At 57.8% G+C, this 6,127-nt stretch overlaps 3 non-coding genes across 3 annotated transcripts in view; all 3 read right to left on the reverse strand.

Annotated features, from left to right (window-relative positions):
* LOC126525700 (large subunit ribosomal RNA) overlaps positions 1–422 on the reverse strand; it is a 3,959-nt gene extending 3,537 nt beyond the window's left edge. Inside the window, exon 1 of the ribosomal RNA XR_011890845.1 lies at positions 1–422. This exon is cut by the window's left edge and continues 3,537 nt beyond it. This is a non-coding gene — a ribosomal RNA (large subunit ribosomal RNA).
* A 1,146-nt stretch (positions 423–1,568) lies between these two features.
* On the reverse strand, positions 1,569–1,721 carry LOC126525652 (5.8S ribosomal RNA). The gene has a single exon (XR_007598262.1). It is a non-coding gene; the product is annotated as a 5.8S ribosomal RNA (ribosomal RNA).
* A 1,574-nt stretch (positions 1,722–3,295) lies between these two features.
* LOC126525682 (small subunit ribosomal RNA) lies at positions 3,296–5,110 on the reverse strand. The gene has a single exon (XR_007598273.1). It is a non-coding gene; the product is annotated as a small subunit ribosomal RNA (ribosomal RNA).
* Positions 5,111–6,127: the final 1,017 nt, after the last annotated feature.

The raw sequence follows: 6,127 nt of genomic DNA on the forward strand, positions 1-6,127 counted from the left end.
AAGCGGTTTCACGTACTCTTGAACTCTCTCTTCAAAGTTCTTTTCAACTTTCCCTCACGGTACTTGTGAACTATCGGTCTCTCGGTCGTATTTAGCCTTAGATGGAGTTTACCACCCACTTAGGGCTGCACTCTCAAGCAACCCGACTCACGGGAGGCTTCATCCCGGGCGCGCAACGGCGGAGACGGGCCTGGCACCCACTCTGGGACAAGCCCCTGTCAGGGGGACTTGCACCGTCGCAAACACCCGAGAACGTCGCCTCCCATACACCACATTTCCCGACCGCCTGCAAGGACGGGGGATTCGGTGCTGGGCTCGGTCCCGTTTCGCTCGCAGCTACTCGGGGAATCCCTGTTGGTTTCTTTTCCTCCGCTTAGTGATATGCTTAAATTCAGCGGGTTGTCTCGCCTGATCTGAGGTCGACAACGGATACATCGCTTTCGCCCATTCCAGCACGACCGAGTACGACGCCCTGCCACGTCCTTACGGACGAGGCTGGCAGGCGGCACAACGCCTGCGCGCGTGCGTCATACGAGCGGTATGCCGAAAAGGACTCGACACGTTCGAAAACCCAGCGCCAACCGAGTGCGACGCCCTACCACGTCCTTCGCCCAACACGGAGCTACTTATAGACGAGGCTGGCAGGCGGTGAACCGCCTGCGCGCGTGCGGCGCACGAGCAGTTGCGTGGTAAGCGACCGTGTCTGAAGCCCAAACACCACCGAGGCAAAGATCGCCTTAGCAGCGCGCCGCTTCAGCGGGCACCGCAGGGGCGACTAAAACCTGGCGGGAGGCATCGTCTCGTGTAGCGTCGCCCCTGCCCCAACTGGAGTGGCCCAGTCTTTAGGGGACAGAGACTGCGAAGCACTTGGACCGACGGCGGACTACGACGGAACGCTTCAGCTCCGCCAACGGGGCACCCACGCTCTCGAAGGAGACATTTTCCGTTTCGCGGCAATTCTCCGCCGTGCCGTGACTCTTCTCGCTCGCAGACGGCGCTGTCGCGTCGAACCGCTTTCGGGGGCCACCCTTCTCCTCCCCGCTCCTCGCAAGAATCTGCCGATTCCCATTCCTGCGACGAAGCCCGGAAGGGCGCCCACACAGCTGCGGTGACGTGAACGAGCGACCAGCTCTGGAGCTCGACGTACTTCGAAGGCAAACAGCGCAAATTGCGATCGCGCTGGCTTTGCGCACGGCGCGGGAATCGGCCGGCGTTTCATTCCCACGTTTTCCGTGCACGCAAGCGTGCGCTTCCGACTCTCTCGCAAACGTGCGCGCTACATGGCAACAGACGTTCGCGCCTCGTGCTTGGACCGCTCTTTCCCTGCAGGTATCCGACTCCATCCTGCGGCGGTCTTACTAGAGGCGCGCACTCGTCACGCTGCAGTAGTATTGCCTCGTTTCCGTCTTTTCGAAGAATTGGCACAACGGTTTGCCACCGTCTCCCTCTCGTGAGGCCGCTGGCGCGTGGCTTTAGCGCTCAACGTACTGTCCATGATGCCGACGCGGTCAAAACGAGTCGACGGACGCACGTTCCCTGTGCGCCGAAGTCTCTCTTGATATGTGATCCGACCCTCAGACAGACGAAGCCAAGGGAAGACCCAAGGCCGCAATGTGCGTTCAAAGAATCAGTGCTCAGTGTGTCCTGCAATTCACACCAAGTCTCGCAGCTGGCTGCGTTCTTCATCGACCCGAGAACCGAGTGATCCACCGCTTAGAGTCGTGAAAAATAGTTTGTTCAATTCAGTACAGTACAACCAGGGTTTTAGGCACGTGGCGTCTCCCTGTGTGTGGTTTCGAAGAGCGCCTTTCGGCGTGCGCTCCTCCAGTCTCGCTCTTTCGGCGGCCGCGTCTCAGCAGCTGAAAGCCTAATGGCACTCCACTCCTGCTACTCGCGCGTGTGTTTTGCGCCCACGCCTTCCTCGCTTGCCCTCGAGGCACCTTATGCCGTTTGCGCGCACTCGAAGCCGGTTTTACCTGCCAACCATCCACCGGACCCGTGTGTCTCGTGTGCACGTTCACATCGCTCCACTAAAAATTGCAAAGAGCGACAGAGCCATGATTAGGGCTAAGCCGCTGTGGAGTCTTTAACGGCTACACGGCCACGGGCAGGGCTTCACCCCCATCGACGTGCTTCGCTTCAGTCAGCAGTAGGTTCATAGAAGGGCCTCAAACACACACACACTTTCGCATCGGCAGATCGCCGCAGCATAACCGCTGTTGATCCAACAGCCTACTTGAGACGAAAGACAAGAGCCCGGCGCGCGTACTCGCGCAGCTCTCCAAAACCACTCGGCCAGTGCCAGGGACGGCTCCCTGCGCCGGCGCCACAACAAGTCTACTTGAGGCGGAAGACGAAGCCAGCAAGGGCCTGGCCGCAAGTGCGTTCGAAACCGGGACTACAGTCCCTCGTCTGTCCGTACTTCCTCTTTCGACGTGCGGCGCCTTCCCAAAGCGCACAAGTCCGCTAACCGCAGAACGCTTCCGACGTAGCAAAGCCGCGTTTCCTTCGGTACTTCGCAGCAACGCCGCCTTTCCCTCGGCGGCGGGCGAATAGCCTGCAGACGTCGTCGCATTAAACCGCGATCTCGACACCTCGCGCGTCACGAGCAGGAGCCGACCGGCAGCCTCCGGCCCTTTCGGACTCGGTGGCATTTGCCGCGGAGGACGGGAGAGCACTTTAGGCCACGGTTCCTTCCGTACTTGGCAGCCGCACCCTCATACCGACAGTTCCATGACCGACCGAGCGCCACACCGTTCCTTTAGTACTTGGGTGGCAACAAAGTCGGGTCGTTACTCCATACTCGCCGCAGGAAGCGACCGGCAGCCGCCAGCCTTTTCAGACTCGGCAGCGTTTGCCGCGGAGGACGGGAGAGCGCTCGCACCACGGTTCCGTGTGTGTACTAAGCGGCAGCGGCATTAGCTCTCGACCGTCAGTTCCTTGACCGACCGCACGCTTCGCCGTTCCCCTCGTACTGGGCAAAGCAGCAGGTCGGGTCGTCTTACTCCCATTCCGCGCAAGAGCGCCAAAGCGGACAGAAAGCCCACCCAGTGTGCGTTACGCCGTTTCTACCCGCGGGCGCGGCCAAGCCAACCGTCCAAGGTTGCAGCCGGCGTCCACTGGGCGCAACAAATTTGGCACGGGGCGCCCCTCAAAATTCAGGCAGTCCCCGGCATGTTCGGGTATAGCCGTCCCCGCGTCCAAGCGGGGCCAGCGGCGGAAAGCGTCGGGCGCAGCGAGCTGCTTCACCCACACGGGGTAGAAACAATGGCGCTCGCCACCCTTCACAATCCGGTAATGATCCTTCCGCAGGTTCACCTACGGAAACCTTGTTACGACTTTTACTTCCTCTAAATGATCAAGTTTGGTCATCTTTCCAACAGACCGGCGCAACCGAAAGGCCGCGCCGGACATCGGTCCGAAGACCTCACTAAATCATTCAATCGGTAGTAGCGACGGGCGGTGTGTACAAAGGGCAGGGACGTAATCAACGCGAGCTTATGACTCGCGCTTACTGGGAATTCCTCGTTCAAGGGGAACAATTGCAAGCCCCTATCCCAATCACGAAAGAAGTTCCACGGGTTACCCAGTCCTTTCAGACAGGGATAAAGACACGCTGCTTCCTTCAGTGTAGCGCGCGTGCGGCCCCGGACATCTAAGGGCATCACAGACCTGTTATTGCTCTGTTTCGTGCGGCTAGGAGCCGCTTGTCCCTCTAAGAAGGTTGTAAGGTGCTGGGAACCCCGCACCTATTTAATAGGCTAGAGTCTCGTTCGTTATCGGAATTAACCAGACAAATCGCTCCACCAACTAAGAACGGCCATGCACCACCATCCACCGAATCAAGAAAGAGCTCTCAATCTGTCAATCCTCCCAGTGTCCGGGCCGGGTAAGTTTTCCCGTGTTGAGTCAAATTAAGCCGCAGGCTCCACTCCTGGTGGTGCCCTTCCGTCAATTCCTTTAAGTTTCAGCTTTGCAACCATACTTCCCCCGGAACCCAAACACTTTGGTTTCCCGGAAGCTGCCCGCCGAGTCATTTGAGTAACTCAGGCGGATCGCTGGTTGGCATCGTTTATGGTCAGAACTAGGGCGGTATCTGATCGCCTTCGAACCTCTGACTTTCGTTCTTGATCAAAGAAAACATTCTTGGCAAATGCTTTCGCAGTAGTTCGTCTTGCGACGGTCCAAGAATTTCACCTCTAGCGCCGCAATACGAATGCCCCCGTCTGTCCCTCTTAATCATTACCTCGTATTCCAAAAACCAACAGAACAGAAACGAGGTCTTGTTCTATTATTCCATGCAAGTTTATTCAGGCGACTCGCCTGCGTTGAGCACTCTAATTTTTTCAAAGTAAAAGCACCGGCCTTCTCGAGGCACACAATGAAGTGCACCAAGAAAGGACCGGCATGATGTTCAGTCCGAGCCGTCGCATCGGGTAGATGCACTACTCGTCTGGAACTGAGATCCAACTACGAGCTTTTTAACCGCAGCAGCTTTAGTATACGCTATTGGAGCTGGAATTACCGCGGCTGCTGGCACCAGACTTGCCCTCCAATTGATCCTCGTTAAAGGATTTAGAGTGTACTCATTTCAATTACGGGGCCTCAAAAGAGTCCCGTATTGTTATTTTTCGTCACTACCTCCCCGTGCCGGGAGTGGGTAATTTGCGCGCCTGCTGCCTTCCTTGGATGTGGTAGCCGTTTCTCAGGCTCCCTCTCCGGAATCGAACCCTGATTCTCCGTTACCCGTAACAACCATGGTAAGCAAGTAACCTACCATCGAAAGTTGATAAGGCAGACACTTGAAAGAAACGTCGCCGGCTCGTGGCCATGCGATCAGCACAAAGTTATCCAGAGTCACCACACAATACGGGCCGAAACCCGATCGATCTTGGTCTAATAAAAGCACCCGTCGCCCAAAGGGCTTCAGGCTCACTGCATGTATTAGCTCTAGAATTGCCACAGTTATCCAAGTAGGAAGAAACGATCTAAGGAACCATAACTGATTTAATGAGCCATTCGCGGTTTCGCCTTATTTCGGCATGTACTTAGACATGCATGGCTTAATCTTTGAGACAAGCATATGATTACTGGCAGGATCAACCAGGTAATCGTTCAACTGCGCGTCCAGCCTTTCAAGCAGGCCGGACGCCGTTTTTGCGATGCCGAGGCCACCTTCAGGCGCCCCAACACGCTTCGTTCTCGCAAAGGGTAGCACTTTGCACAGTCCGAGACGACGGCGTTCGAGCTCGCTACGGCGCCCTCCCCGCAGGGCCGGGTATCGCCACGCGGCAAGAAGCACGCAACATTCTCGATAGACCGGTTGTGTCGACTCGATCGCGGCTTGCGGTTTCTCTCGAGCCCGCAGCACTGGTGGACCGACCGACACTTGCAACGTAGCCGAGACGGCAAAGCCGCTAGGCGACGGGTCACGCCCGCGCCTTCGGCGCTTTCGTATTTGATTCGTCCGAGGACGATGCGGAACACACTTCGATATCGTGGAAAAAGCGTCGTCCGACAACCAGCCCCTAACGCATCAAGCGGATGAGGCTGCAGACGTCAGCTGTGGGATCCACGGGAGCGATACCGGGGACACGCTTGACGGGCACGAAGCCCGCCGCATATCAAACACCCAGGTCGCTTTGGGGGCGACTGCTCTCTGGGACCCCCATATAATAGCAGCGATAAGTACCCAGACCTCCAAGGGGCCGTACTCGTGCCACTTTCGACGAGCGTTTGGCGAAAATCGTGCCGCCTCGTAACGCCGCGAGCAAGATTGAAAGCTTACGTCGGCAGCACAATGCCGAAGTCGTGAAAGCGCAGCGCGTCCACCGAATGCGCGAACGGCAATTTCTCGCTAATGGCCAGTACGGTTTCCTGCACAATTGCCTTTCTGTCGCCCTACGGGGCCCCCGGCCGATCGATTCGAGGCACGCTAGCACGGCCCCTTCGCCATTTCCGAGCACGCGTGCGAACAGTGCGGGCGGCGTGCTCGACGCCCCGGCTGACGTCGTTTCGGACTTTGTCTCTTCGCGTGCTCGCGGCAACGCCGCGGCCAACGACGACGTCTGCGCGGTTCTTTGCCGGTTCCCGGCGTGCTATAGTGCAGCCCTCTGCAGGGCGACAC

This window comes from Dermacentor andersoni, chromosome 10, assembly GCF_023375885.2.
Source record: "Dermacentor andersoni chromosome 10, qqDerAnde1_hic_scaffold, whole genome shotgun sequence".
In the NCBI taxonomy this organism is placed as follows: domain Eukaryota; kingdom Metazoa; phylum Arthropoda; class Arachnida; order Ixodida; family Ixodidae; genus Dermacentor; species Dermacentor andersoni.